This window comes from Pholcus phalangioides, unplaced genomic scaffold (assembly GCF_987345545.1).
Source record: "Pholcus phalangioides strain wild (caught in Gottingen) unplaced genomic scaffold, Ppha-v1.0 ptg000003l_1, whole genome shotgun sequence".
Classification (NCBI taxonomy): domain Eukaryota; kingdom Metazoa; phylum Arthropoda; class Arachnida; order Araneae; family Pholcidae; genus Pholcus; species Pholcus phalangioides.
This window is the reverse complement of record NW_028301596.1, coordinates 333389-349549: the sequence shown is the minus strand read 5'-3', so window position 1 is coordinate 349549 and position 16161 is coordinate 333389. Positions and strand designations below refer to the sequence as shown.

At 36.0% G+C, this 16161-nt stretch overlaps 1 protein-coding gene across 2 annotated transcripts in view; it reads right to left on the bottom strand.

Moving 5' to 3' along the window:
* LOC149087860 (dual oxidase maturation factor 1-like) overlaps positions 1 to 3230 on the bottom strand; it is a 114409-nt gene extending 111179 nt beyond the window's left edge. Inside the window, exon 1 of one of the 2 annotated variants that reach the window (XM_089242118.1) lies at positions 2839 to 3230. The gene's annotated coding sequence lies outside the window, so the exon portion shown is untranslated. The remainder of the gene's footprint in view (positions 1 to 2838) is intronic. The other variant, XM_089242121.1, reaches the window with a different exon arrangement.
* Between the last annotated feature and the right edge of the window lie 12931 nt (positions 3231 to 16161).

Here is a 16161-nt window from a genome sequence, read left to right as displayed (position 1 = left end):
AACTGTGTTATTTCATGTTAGACCATGCATTCTTTGATGACCATTGTTTGTATTGGTGTGTACTATCACCTCATGGAGTTTTTCCCATCTTTTCTGAATCACCCTGTATATTTTATCACCGTATATACTTCCGAATTTTCATGTTTCATATTGAAAATGCAGAATGACATTAAGGAGACTGTGTAGAAAATAATTCAGCACCTTCCATATTAAGTATGACCAATCACATGTTTTTGGTCAGCAGTTTTTTATTTAATTACTGATCCATGGGATCGATTCCGGAAGACATATGAATAAATATTAATTCCAGAGGATCCAGAAGAAAAACTCTTGAAAGAATGCAAGGTTCTCTCTTAAAAAAGATCAGCATGGTACAATATAGTCAAATTACAAAAAATAACGCTATCTATAATGCTAAATAGCTATCCCTACTTAGAATAAGACAACCATAAGTATTCTTTATGGGCATTGTGTACAATATTTCATCATTTATATATAGTGTTTCCAGTTTCTGTAATTACATTTTTAATTGGGAGTTGCTTCATTTTAGAAATATATGACATCCATATTTGTTATGGACATCCTTTTATTAGCGACCTCGTCGGGCATTTTGCCTGTTGAGGCGTTGTATTTATATAATGCGTTACGGTAAATGTGATAAATTGATAATTATGCACGACCACCAATCGTTTCGGTTCCATAAATTTCCCAACATTTATCCCTTTTACTGGCAATTATGCATGATTCCCAGAACACGTTGCTATGTTTGATAAATTTGGATAAATCATGCGTAAAAAGTATCACTTTTAATTCAACCACTCATCAGTTTTGACTGTACGTTCACTACACGTATTTTTTCCATAAAAATTAAATTGAAATAAGTGTTCTAAGGATCAAAACGTATAAATTATTATATCTTGTGTAATGTCAGCTTTCTTCACATTTATCAACATTTTTAAACATAGTCAACATCACCGATCGAATCCATTGTCCTAGAATGAAGTTTATGCAAAAAATGTCAGGTAAATTTGAAAAATTCATTGGCCCTTTATCATATTAACTAATACGAGCTGAGGATCATACATAATCATCGGCGAATGTGATAAATTCGCAAAATTGATCAAACTTATCAAAACGGTTGATTATTGCACATCTTCACCCCAAAACTGGCGATTAAATTTTTTTTGATTGATTTTTAGTCAGAAAATAAATTTCATATGAAAATAATTAATTAATTAATCTACCAATTTGCGTCAATATCTTTACTAGGATATTGTAGTTAGGTACACGTATGTTACCTCAGGTCTTGACTTGAAAAGTAATCATTAAAAACCATTTAAAACAACCGTTAAACATGTGGGTCCACATACGAGGAACTCTGAAACGAAGAGGTCATAATAACCGGTGATTACGCACAATTACGATTCATCACATTTGAAATACTATAGACAAGACTGGGGACAGCAGAGCTTTGATTTAGTTTTTCGTGAAAAACTAAAATATTCACCTGCTGTTCCATGTTCATTCCAATCCAAAACAGAGGTTACTATCAGAGCTCCGCGGGTAATAATCATCTTCATCATCATCAAGGACAGGGAACACTTTCGCTTTTCTTTCGAAATGGATAACCGTGATGGATATTGAAAACTATTTTCGTATTTCCCGTACAGAGGAAAGTAGATGCAGCAAAATGGATGGAGAGAGAACTCGTGAATCACGAACACGAAATAAGCGAAATTTTTCTTTTTACCGTTCCGGCAATTTTCATTAATATGCAGCTTAAAAAGAAAATTTAATTAAAAAAAGTTTTTAATTAATAAATTAGTTTGGGTCGATATCGTTACTAGGGAACAATGGAGTTTGGTACACATAATATATACACATAAGTACACATTTTAGGATACACACGTCTTAACTTGAAAAAAGAATCATTAAAACCATTTAAACCCATTAAAAAAACCGTTGAACCTGAGGGTCCACATATGTGAACCTCTGGAACTAAGTGGCTATAATTACCGGTGATTATACATAATAACCGATTTATCACGTTCACCCTGCCATATAAACAAGACTAGAAATAACAGAGCTTTCATCGATTACGAAAAAACTAAAATATTCACCTGTTCAGCCCATGTCTAATGAATCCGAAACATTGGATAACATCAGAACTTCACAGGTAATAATATTTAATCATCAACGACAGAGAGAGAACGCTTTCAGTTTCTTTTAGAACGTATAACCATGATGGATATTGAAAATTATTTTTAAATTTCCCGAGAGTAAGTACAAGAAGCAGCAACAACAATGGAAACAGAATGCGTTAAATTACGAGCACAAAATAAGTGAAGTTATTATATCTTTCTGGCAACGTTTATTAAAATGCCCCCAAAAAGAAAATTAATTAATTAATTAACAAAAAAATTATCATTTAATTAGTTTGGGTCGATATATTTATTAGGAATACATTAGTACTTCTTAGTACATTACATTAGTACTTCTTAGTACATTAATACTTCTTAGTTACATTAGTACATTTTATACTTCTTAGTTACATTAGTACATTTTATACTTCTTAGTTACATTAGTACATTTTATACTTACTACATTGGAGTTATGTACCCATAAGTGCACCTCAGGTCAAAAGAAAATAATTAAAAACCATTTAAAAAACCGTTAATTCTCAGAGGAATCCACATATGTGAACCTCTGAAAGAAAGAGGTTATTATAACCGGCGATTATGCATAACTTCATCAATTAATCACATTTATCATGCCATATACACAAGACTAGAAATAACAGAGCTTTCACTGATTACGAAAAAAAACTCAAATATTCACCTGCTGAGCCCATGTTCATTCAATCCGAAACAGAGGATACCATCAGAACTCCACCGGCAATAATCGCCATTATATCATCAAGGACAGAGACAGAGAGAGAACACTTTCGGTTTCTTTTTGAGAACGGATAACCGTGATGGATTATTGAAAAGTATTTTTTATCAATTTCCCGCGGAGAGAGTAAAAAGTACAAGAAGCAAACAAGCAACAGAGAACTCGCTAAATTACGAACACTACGAAATAAGCGAAATTTTCTTTCCGGCAACATTCATTATTATTATTGTTATTTAAAACTTTTTTCTTCCTCTTTTTTCTCGTACACATTTAATAAAGGAATCCCTTTTTGTGCACAAGAGGCGGCAGGTTCGCTTCATGGTGTCTACACTGCGAATGGTGCAGAGGTCGAGCGTGCAAAACGCGGCCGGCGTAGGCCCCGAATTTCAACTCACTTTTCTTTCATACGACCTCGATTCACGTAACATAACACACACACACACAAAACTTATGGCTTCTAACTATTTTCTTTTTCTTCCCTTATGGTAAAACAGTCTATAAAAATTCTAGTCCTTGTTATTTATTTATTCTGTTTTCTTCTCGTCCTCTCTATTGATATTTGCCCCGCGGAATTTTCGAATAATTTGCGTTTTTTTTTTTGTCCACTTTTACTGCTTCGAGGCTTCTTTTTTACCACATTTTGAACGTGAGGTCTTCGAAATGCATTTTATAAATGCGTAGGAAAGAGAGAAAACAGTAAAATAAAAAGGGACTTTATTGAAGTTTTTTACCCTGTAGGTGGTTTCTTATCTAAGGAGTGTTTGATTGGTTTCAGACGCTAATGAGAATTTGTAACTACCGGGATCAGTTTTTGCATTTTTGAAGAAAGGTGCTTATTGTCATTTAGTGTTTTTAATATTGTGGAAGAACCGTTTTTAATGGATGGTGTCATCCTTGAAATGTTTGTAAATGTGTGTGTCTTGTAGATCAAGGTTTTTTTTCCTCTCTCTCTCTTGGAGATGATACAGCGCCGTCACGGACTTTTTGTGACTTTTTTCTGTTTTTTCATGGTCAGATAATATTTTATTTTATTTTTGTAATCTTAGTATAATCCTTTACAGGTTAAGTATACAAATGTATATAAACTAGAGATGATACAGCCACGTTATGATGAATATTGTCATAATCACACTGCTGCATTTTAATCAGGAGACCATATGAATTTGGCCAAAGGGACCCAGAGCCCGCAAACCAAACAGGACCCCGTCTGCAAATTATTGAAGGCTTTCGAAAGTTCTTGAATATTTTTTTTTCGTTATTCGTTATGAACTTTCATCAATCCTGGAATTATATCTTTTATGAATTCCGAATTTACACAAGGGTACTGGAATAATTCCTCTCATTAGTTCTGGATTCTTATCAATTGTGGAATTATTTCTCTCATTAGTTCTATATTTGCATCAAATATTGAATTATTTCTGTCGTTAAATCTGAATTCTCATCAAATATTGAATTATTTCTCTCATTAGATCTGAATTCTCATCAATTCTGGAATTATTTCTCTTATTAGTCCTTGATTATCCTCATTAGTTCTGGATTCTTATCAATTCTGGAATTATTTCTCTCATTAGTTCTCTATTTCTCATCAAATATGGAATTATTTCTCTCGTTAGATCTGAATTCTCATCAAATATTCAATTATTTCTCTGATTAGTTCTGCATTATCTTCAATTCTGGAATTATTTGTCGCCAACTTCTGGATTCTCGTCAATTCTGGAATTATTTCTCTCATTAGTTCTGGATTCTCGTCAATTCTGGAATTATTTCTCTCATTAGTTCTAGAATTATTTCTCTCATTAGTTCTAGAATTATTTCTCTCATTAGTTCTAGAATTATTTCTCTCATTAGTTCTAGAATTATTTCTCTCATTAGTTCTAGAATTATTTCTCTCATTAGTTCTAGAATTATTTCTCTCATTAGTTCTTTACTCTCATTAGTTCTAGAATTATTTCTCTCATTAGTTCTTTACTCTCATTAGTTCTAGAATTATTTCTCTCATTAGTTCTAGAATTATTTCTCTCATTAGTTCTTTACTCTCATTAGTTCTAGAATTATTTCTTTCATTAGTTCTAGAATTATTTATCTCATTAGTTCTAGAATTATTTCTCTCATTAGTTCTAGAATTATTTCTCTCATTAGTTCTAGAATTATTTCTCTCATCAGTTCTAGAATTATTTCTCTCATCAGTTCTAGAATTATTTCTCTCATCAGTTCTAGAATTATTTCTCTCATCAGTTCTAGAATTATTTCTCTCATTAGTTCTTTACTTTCATTTGTTCTAGAATTATTTCTCTCATTAGTTCTTTACTTTCATTAGTTCTAGAATTATTTCTCTCATTAGTTCTTTACTCTCATTGGCTCCAGAATTATTTCTCTCATTATTTCTTTACTTTCATTAGTTCTAGAATTATTTCTCTCATTAGTTCTTTACTTTCATTAGTTCTAGAATTATTTCTCTCATTAGTTCTTTACTCTCGTTAGCTCCAGAATTATTTCTCTCATTAGTTCTTTACTCTCATTAGTTCTAGAATTATTTCTCTTATTAGTTCTTTACTTTCATTAGTTCTAGAATTATTTCTCTCATTAGTTCTTTACTCTCATTGGCTCCAGAATTATTTCTCTCATTATTTCTTTACTTTCATTAGTTCTTTACTTTCATTTGGCATTGTAGCCGCTGTGGTGGTCGAGTGGTTATAGTGCCGGACTCGTGATGCGAGGATCCGGGTTCGAACCCCACAGTGGTGGTCGGCTGAAGTTGGTTTTCTGTGGTTCCCAACTTCAAGGCGCAAATGCGAGCCGATCTCCCCGTTAAAAAGTCTCGCCACAGAGAGCAACAGTCCTACAACGGTAAATCATTCAACCATAACACTTCACTCATAGTTAGAAAAACTGGGGGCAGATGACAGCACTACACATAACAAGCATTACACAGAAACAAACTTTACTTCAGGTTGCACTACACGTACATGCACATTCCCGCATGTACCGATTCGTTGGGGGTTCGTTGGGGGGTTCCGCGGGGGGGGGGGGGTGCATGTGTGGTGTAGCAATAGTAGGTAGGGCCTCCAAAAAATGGCTCGGGGGATCCATGATGTTCTTAAGTCAGCCACCTCGTTGGGCAATTTGCCTGTTGTGGCGTTGTATTTGTATTTGTATTAGTTCTAGAATTATTTCTCTTATTAGTTCTTTACTTTCATTAGTTCTAGAATTATTTCTCTCATTAGTTCTTTACTCTCATTAGCTCCAGAATTATTTCTCTCATTAGTTCTTTACTCTCATTAGCTCCAGAATTATTTCTCTCATTAGTTCTAGAATTATTTCTCTCATTAGTTCTATAATTATTTTTCTCATTAGTTCTAAAATTATTTCTCTCATTAGTTCTATAATTATTTTTCTCATTAGTTCTTTACTCTCATTAGTTCTAGAATTATTACTCTCATTAGTTCTAGAATTATTACTCTCATTAGTTCTAGAATTATTACTCTCATTAGTTCTAGAATTATTACTCTCATTAGTTCTAGAATTATTACTCTCATTAGTTCTAGAATTATTACTCTCATTATAGATCTGGACTTTTATCAATTCTGGAATTATTTCTGTCATCAGCTTGGCTTTTTATTAATTCTGCAATTATTTCTCTCATTAGTTCTGGATCTATTTATGCCCTTAGATCTGAACTTTTGATGTCCAAAATTATTTTCTTCATGAATTTTGAATTTACATAAGAAGTGCAGGAATTTTTATTTCTTTGATTAGGTTTTAATTTTCGCTATTTTTGGAATTATCTCTTTCACTTATTTAAAACTTTCTTCAGTCTCTGAAACTTCATTTATTTTGTTTGTTTGTTAAATTTCTCATTTACTTGTGCGTTCATATATTTTATGAATATTTTTCAAAACTCCTGAATTTTCTGAAATAACGTATGTATTTCCGAAAGATGACTCCTTCAACATCCCCCATTAAAAACTCTAGCCATTTTTACTTATTTATTCTGTTTTCTTCTGTTTCCTCTCTACTGATATTTTCTTTTTACCACATTTGAACGAGAAAACCGTAAAAAATGACTTCAACTGAAGTTCTTACCCTGTAGGCGGTTTCTTATCAGAGGAGTGTTTGATTGGTTTCAAACACTGATACGAATTTGTAACCACCGGAATGAGTTTTTTGCATTGTTGAAGAGAGATGTTTAACGTCATTTACTGTTACTAGCATTATGGAAACAACGCTTAATGGATGGAATCATCCTTGAGATCTTCGTATGTCTTGTGGATCAAGGTTTTTTTTTTTTCTCTTGGAGATGATACAGCTCACTCACGGACATTTTATGACTTTGTTTCTTTTTTTTCATGGTCAGATAATATTTTTTTTTAGTAATCCAAGTATAATCCTTTACAGATTAGGTATACAGGCATATAAACTAAAGCTGATACAGTCACGTTATGATGAATAATGTCATCACCGCGCTGCATTTTGATCAGGACCATAATGAATTTGAAAACAGAAATTTATGTTGGTGTGAGAGGATTTGTGATTTTTCTAACTCATTGGCACCATCTACTACAGTGAAACCCCTCATTTGCGGACACAGGAGGGACAAAAACAATTTGTCCGTAAGAGAGGGGTGACCGTAGATAATGGGGTTGTTGGTGAAGAGATTTTGTAAAAAAGGGTAGTTAATATTTCACTTTAAAAGAGTGGTTTTGCAGTATAAACATACGATAATCCCTTTAGACAGGAGCATTCAGTTTTTTGGAATTTTCGAAATGTTTTTGCGTTTTTGATACTCAAAAAATGCATTGAAAACATAAATGCCGGCAAATCTTCATTTTTCCAATTTTTTCTTGAAATTTTCGATTTTGGTTTTTTATTTGTTTGTGAAGTAATGATTCACTTCGTTTAAATTTTTTCTGCCAAGATGATGCAGTGTATATTCATTTTCGCATACAATTTTTTTCCAGAATTTTATTGCTAGATTTTTTGTGTAACGCATAACACTTTTCCCAGAAGCATTTTCTACTTTTTTGAAAAAGCCATCTTAAAATAAAAACCCTGAAAGTTGTACTTCAAGTGCTGCCCTCTGATGAAATTCCCCAAAGATCATATTCGTCAAAATTCTAACTCAAAACTTACACAATCAAGTCAGTTCTTGAGTCACTGAGGTCGAAAGAACAAATTACAAGGTGAGAAAAAGCAGCCCACACATTTGTGTATGGGTCTGAAGGGGGTAAAACCTTGATGAAGGCACATTTTAAAGTTTCAGGACTATTTCCATGTTCAGTAACACTTCATGACAGTCAGTTCACGTGTCCAGCAAAATACACTTGAAATATAGGGTATTTATTATCATCGTTCTCGATTTAGGCTTTGAGACTATTCATCAAAATGCTATTCCTTATCTTAATGAAGAGAGGGAAAACTATTATGCATACATGATGGGTGAAAAATCCATGAAGAGTTCAAAAATTGATGAAAAATCAACCATTTGATGAGAAAAAAAGCTTTGTTTGCCCTAGACGCGTATACGTATGATACGCCTAGATACGTATCATGGCATGGAATTTTTTTTAGTGATAAATTTCAAAAAATAGAATAAAATTTCTATCACAGCGCTGCATCACAAAAAAACCCACGACAGTAAAAACACAATGAAAACGAATAAAGTGCGACACAAACAGTGCTTACATTAATCAATGTTGCTTTCGATTTGTTTACATGCAATTACAACATTTCAACACAGTACTCCCGATAATCCAGCCGTTCTCTAGTCCGGAACGCCCAGTAGTCCAGTGATTTTAGGTGGGTTTACTTGGAATATAGAAGAGGAAAACATTCCTCTCTGTGTGCATGTCTGCTCGCAGAAGTTTATGGTATTTGCGTGGGCTTTTTTCAACCAACTTCCAGTAAAATTGTCCGAAGTAATACTTAATGAACATCTCGAGGAAGAAGTTTTAACATTTGCAAATTCTATCTCAAATTTCGAAACATTCATTGAAAGTATAAAATAAGTGCTCTAGATAAGCTTTGAATGAAACTAAAAAATAATAATAAATAAAAAGGAAAAAATAATCTGAAATGTATTTAGTGTTACACATAATATAATTACTGTTACTTCCTGATTATCGAAAAAATTATTAAGCTCTGAGACAACACGGTCTCTCCTATTGGGTCCCTGCAGGAGTGTACGTTTTCTTTTGTTTTGCTCTATTGTCTTATTTTGTAGTTATTTGTATTTGTGTGTGTTATTTTGCAATGAAAAAAAAACCCCGGCTACTCACATGAAGAGTTTCTTCGCAGATAGTAGGCAGACCTTCAACCCGATACTTACGTAACACATGGAAAATTCAAGCATTTTCTATTAAAGCTCTTCACTTATTGATTCCAGCCACAAAAACTATAAATTAATGTTTCCTTGACACTTGACTGAATTTTTTGACGTTATCCCGAGTCCATGTGTGTTCACGGAATCAAATCTGAGCTCTACATGTTCAGCACACAACACTAGGTACCAATGTAAACAAACCACGAAATAGTTTAAGTAAATAATAGTATTTTTTTTTCTCAACTGAAATGGAAAGCAAATACGATCGCTAATCGAAACACAAACTTTTACAACGTTAAAAATTTGTATGATGACGCATTTCTGCGAGCAGGCGTCAGAAGATGAGGCGTCAAAATACATTTCATTTCATACCGTGCACCGCCTAGGCTCTATCGACCATTGTCAATTTTAGCCATTGCCCCGGATGAGGGGGCTGGGCGGTGTCGGGTGCTTTATTGTGCATATAAAATACATGAACATGAATACAAATACAACGCCACACCAGGCAAAATGCCCAACAAGGTGGCTGAGAAAAAGAATTATAAATATAATATAAAAACACATTATTAAAAAAAAAGTACATACAGATTTTTAAATATTTCTATTTTTTATACAATATACAATTTATTCCGATGAGCTCATCTGATGTCTTTTTAGCTCTATTGAGCTTGAGCCCTTTGTGTTTCTCTGTGGCAAAGCGCCAGGTCCTGAACCACGTTTTCCCTCATTGGCTTGTTGGCTCGGGTGAGCCCTCCTCCGTGGACAGGCCAGGTCCTGGACCACGCGTCTTCCCTCGCTGGCTTGTTGGTTCGGGTGAGCCCTCCTCCGTGGACAGGCCAGGTCCTGGACCACGCGTCTTCCCTCGTTGGCTCGGATGAGCCCTCCGCCGTGCCCAGGCCAGGTCCTGGACCACGTTTTGAATGTTAATTTTCGAAAATGAGTGCTTTCACAAAATGTGACTCCTTAAGCGGAGTGTGGTGACACGTTATCAGAGTTTAATAACATTAGAACCCCCATAGAGGACGATTGAGATTTCCAAAAAGTGACCCGGTAGGCGGAGTGACGCACTAACGAGGTTTTTTTACTGTATTGGTGTGATTCATATTTTTTCAGGAATTCAAAAATTCAATTTTTATCATCATTTTAATTTTCCTGTCAACATGTACTTTTTTTTCGATTTCGCACCCCCGGTTGGGAACCACTGGGCGAGTATATATTTATAGAGGGGATTACTGCTTGATTTTTGCTGCTATGTACACTATATGTAGGCTGACCATATTTCCTCGAGAGAAATACGGGACATCGGGATTCCAAATACGGGAAAATACGGGACTTCGCCAATTATCGCCAAAAACGACGCCAAAACCAAACAAAGTTGCCAAATATTGTTGAAATTACGGAAAAATCACAATGGCGGGAAATGATGCATTACTGCAAATTGCAGTGGATTAAAATGTATTCCACGGAAAAAAAGCGTTTACCAAGGCAAATGTGATTGGCAAATGTGAGTGGGAGATTAATATCCCATATATAGTTGTAACTATCATAAAATAATTTGAGTTGAAAAATAATTTCAATCTTCGAGTTTAATAAAGAATAAAAATTCAAGTAGGCTTCGTGTGAAATACGGGAAAAACCGGGACACTTTTGCCAAAAAGTCGGGACGGCCAAAAAAAAGAGAAAATACCGGGATTGTCCCGGGAAATACGGGACGTATGGTCACCTTAACTATATGTATATCGCATTTTATTTTATATCGTTTTTTTGGTGTAGCGCCATCTGTGAGTGAAATTATAAAATCTTCAATTTATCAGTGAAAAAAAAATGTAGCTCATATTTGTGTGTGTGTGTGTGTGTGTGTGTGTACTATTTTATATAAATTAATAAATATTTTATTAATTTTTGAAATTTAAGCTAGGTTTTTTTTTGCCAATGAAAAAATGTTTAAGAGATTTATTTTTGAGAATAAGACGTTATTTCACATTGTGTGACGTGATTAAGAAAGAATTCGAGATTCAATTTCGCCATCATTGAATGATGCGTGATTCACGAATCAAACTTCAAATTTACTCCAAATTTTCATGGAGGAGTGAAAATACCCCTTCGGATTCTGGTAATTTTTTTTAGCAGAGTTATTTCTATAACTCTGATGAAAAAGAAAATACCCCTCTTTTTATACAAAAAATTTGGAGAGAGTGAAAAAAAAATTCACTTCCAAATTATATTTTCGGATAGCAGTGCCTGGCAGCATAGAAGGTGACAAACCATTAAATGAGTTAACATGTCTGAAACGGGGATTGTTTGGGAACTACGACAACCAAAATTAACATTTTCATTCCGGAGCATGCTGGCTCGGTATGCAAGAGGGCCTGGGTTCGTGTCCCGGCGGAGACAAGATGACTTTTCTTTCCGAGTTCAACTCAGCATAATACCCAGAAAATAAAATGTTTCCTTGAAAATGAACATTGTTGAGGCCCAGAAACAATTTTTTTCCTGTAATTTTTCCGCCCATTTTGGGGGGATTTGCTCAGATCTGACAAACTTTTAAAGTAGCCTACGCAACAGACCGAGCACGACCAGGCTCTTTCACTTACGAGATTTTAGCTCATTGTCCCGGAGGGTGCGGTCGTGCCGAAGAAAATTCTGAAAGACAAGGAGGGAGATCGGGGGCATCTTTCGTATGGTACAATATACAATCGCATAATTCGTTACACATACAATCATTGTGACCATATACATTCAATCGTTTTGGCAATATACATTCAATCGTTTTGGCAATATACATTCAATCGTTTTGGCAATATACATTCAATCGTTTTGGCAATATACATTCAATCGTTTTGGCAATATACATTCATTCGTTTTGGCAATATACATTCAATCGTTTTGGCAATATACATTCAATCGTTTTGGCAATATACATTCAATCGTTTTGGCAATATACATTCAATCGTTTTGGCAATATACATTCAATCGTTTTGGCAATATATCGTTTTGAGCGGCGCAACAGAAATCACTAAGGGGCCATTCAAGTATTACGTAAGCAGATTTTCAGCCATTTTTGACCCGACCTTTTTTTGAGACAAGGTGACTTGAGGATGTCTCAACAACGTGATTTACCGGAATCCATGGCATGGCGTGTTATAGGCAGACTGGAATCCGGGCAAACACAACGTAGTGTCGCAACTGATGACCGGTATATACGGTTAACAGCCCGTCGAAACAGAACAAAGAATGATACGCAGCTGCAAAGACGGTTGCTCTTGGCAACAGGACGAAGGGTGTCCAGCCAAACAGTACGTAATCGGCTTCGTGAGGGAGAGCTCTATGCACGTAGGCCAATGGTCTGCATTCCGTTGACCCCACGCCACCGTGCGGCCCAAAGAAGATGGGCTGCTGAACATCGAGATTGGGAGCAACATGATTGGAGCCAAGTGCTGTTTACAGACGAGTCCCGATTCAGTCTGGAGTGTGACACCCGACGTGTTCTGGTATGAAGGGACAGGGGCACTCGAAATAACCCCGCATTCGTTCGTGAAAGGTCACAATACAGACGAGCTGGTTGGATGGTATGGGGTGGAATCAGCATAGGCGGACGTACGGACCTGCATATCATTCGGAATGGCACTTTGACGGCCCGAAGGTATGCAGACGAGATACTACGACCTCATGTCATCCCTTACGCTGGAGCCATTGGAGATTCCTTTGTTTTCCAGGATGATAATGCCCGACCGCATAGAGCTCGTCTGGTGGAGAACATGCTTGAAGCTGAAACAATACAGCGTATGGAATGGCCAGCGTGCTCTCCTGACCTGAATCCAATCGAGCATGTACGACGCATTGCTGCGCGACCAAGGCCGCCTGTTACTGTCCGAGACTTGCAGATTGCACTTCTTGAGGAGTGGAACAGTATTCCCCAAAGTCTGATCGATAACCTCATCGCATCCATGGCAAACAGGTGTGCAGCAGTCTTAGCTGTTCGAGGAGACCACACGCCCTATTAAAACTCATGCATCATGTCTAAACAGTACTTTTTTTTTATCGTTTACATGTAACCAAATTGTTGCCCTAAATCATCTTTTCATGTTTTTTCCATATTTTCAAAGAATTAAAGCTTAATTCCAAATTTTTTTACGTCTTTTTTCTGTATTGCGCATTGATACGCGTGTACTATCCATTGTATGCCAATACGTGGCTGTCTCACACGGTTTTCTTCACTTTTTGCTTGCTCCCCTATTTGTTTTGAACAGTGTATTTCATCAATGCCGCTTAAAAGGTTTTATTTCATTTGCTGTTTTTCCTAAAAATAACTCCAAATTTAGAAGATTGGACACGTTGGAGATTCTATCGAGCCGAACACTTATGCTAACGAGAATAAATCATTGAAAATTGAGAATCTGAACATTATATGATATCAATGGGATTCATCCAGACCAAACAATGCGCGCTTGATCGAAAAGCAAGAGGATTAGATCTAGTCTCATCAATGCTATATCGAGCTATAGTGTGTTTTACATTATCGAGATACAGCTCCAATGGGACGAGACAAACAAAAAGACGAATTTTCTCCCGGAAAACAGCGCAGGTAGAACTGACGCGAATCACTGGAATGGTTCATCGATTTTCAATTGTTTTATTACATATTTTGTTTTATTACATTGTTTACGCCAAAACGCCAATTAAATTTTCATAGATGCATAACACGAGACTTCCTAATGGAAGCCTTTACCTTTTTCTTTTTTGAATCCATCGGAGCATATTCTCCGTATACAGGGTGTTCCTAAACAAATATAATGAACTAACTGCAAAGGGTATTTAGAACACAACGAAACAAACATTTTTCACTTTAGAAGTTCTAGGGTGAAAAATATTTGTTTCTTTCTGTTCTAATCACCCCTTGAACTTCGCTCTAAGGTAGAGAAAATAGAGGTTCTTAACAGGCCGGTCATTTGGGGGGTCAGGGAGGCGGGTTGCCCTCCTGGCTTTCAAAAATACACTAAAAATGGTATATATATATATATATAAAATTATAAATACATTGAGTAGATAGATATATAGAACCGCTCACAACACCGGACTGATGCAAAGCACCTTACTTCCGTTACCTCAAAAGAGGCAGAGTTGTATCGGAGAAGTTAGCAAACATTTATTGTGGTGGCTCCCCTTGCCCCGTGCTCACAAGTTTCGAATCACTCGCGTCGTTCTCCCCACGAAGACAGCTAACTCGATACAACGTACGAGACATTTGACTGAAATGGACAGCTGAACCAATTGACTAGGGAGAAAAATTGCACGTGCTCCCAGTGGCACATAAGCGCCGGAGACCGCAGCCAGGTATTTCGAAGGAAGTGTGGGAAAGACTTGTGGGCAAGAAAGAAGAAGCTGGCATGTTGAAGTGGGAGAGATTTGAGAATGGTCTAAATATACAACATATACAAAATATATATACAGGGTCTCAACTGTGACGGGAAACGAAGAAACAAAGTCTCCGTCCACAGTGGTGGGCAGTTTTGTTTCCATTTTCTTTTACAGAATATGCAATATACACATACACAGAAAACAAACAGAGCCTCCGTTGACAGTGCTGGACATTCACATTTGATTTACACGCAAACATTATTTACATTACAAAAGTTTCCCTTTTTTATACTATTGGGAATGCACATAAACATTACTATGAAAGTAGTATTGGGTACAAATATCACCAAGAGGTCATACAAATATTCAAGGTTACAAAATTACCATCATACAATAAAAATGCGGCGGGAATACAAAGAGTACATGTTCTTTGCCCCCTCCCCCTGGAAAAAGTGGAAATGACGGCCCTGGTTCTCAGCTTTTGTTCCACTGATTCGCCCCCCACTCGTCCTTCTCCCTGTACCGATAAAATGAAAGCCACGAACTCTTATACAAACTAGTATTCAGTATACAGGATGTCGTGTAAGTCTTCATTCGGACTTTATCTCATCAACCGTTCATCTTTTAGGAATTGTTTCAATTAAAAAAAATAGGTAAAATGTGTAAAAACATCGCTTAGTACCAGTTTTGACAGTGAAAATACAGTGTGTCACAAAATAAAAAAAAAACCTCAATTTTTATACGGTCACCCTGTCCTTTAACTTCCAATTAGAAAGTTGCTGCCCTGTATCACCTGAGTCCAACAGAAAAAATTCCATGTTTTTGACTGCAAAAACATGGAATTGAGATTTGTTTGAGACGTTTGAATTCCAAAGTTGGAGGAAAAATTGGGATTTTACCACATTTTCTCCTTTTTGGAATTCAAATATCTCAGCGAACATTTCGTGTAGAAACATGGAATATTTTTTTGCTGGTTTCGGGAGAGACGGCGCAACAAATTTTTTTAATTGGGTTTTTGTAGAACAGGGTGTTCGTATTAAAAATTAGATTTTCTATGTTGTAATACACTGTAACTTATTTCAATCTTGAAACTGACACTTAGTGGTACTTGAACGAACGCGCTTTAAACTGAAACCATTCGTCTACGACGAACAGTTGATGAGATATAAGCCGAGTTAGGTCATACGGGACACCCTAGTAGAGCAATGCAAAAGCAATCCGAGGATTGCAAAGGTTTCTAACAACTGGCTGATGCGTAGATATATTTCGGAAAGAGAGAAAATTCAACTTTGCCCTTGCGGGGAGTCGAACCCACGTCCTTCAAATTTCCGGGTGAACGCACTGGACTACAGAGGCAACGTATCTCACGATTTTTTTTTGGAGCTCGTGTGCACTGAATTGTTATCGTGGCCGGTTTTAACTGTAAAAATTCTGGCGCCATCTATTGGGAAAAATAGGATAAGTGACGTCATTAAAGTACATTTACGTCCTCTTTTCTGTCTTCCGATCTGGTAACCCTAGTTTTATGGATCAGAGTAGTAGCGCCATGTATCGTGAAAATTTAGATAAATGACGTCACCAAGGGTGCGCGT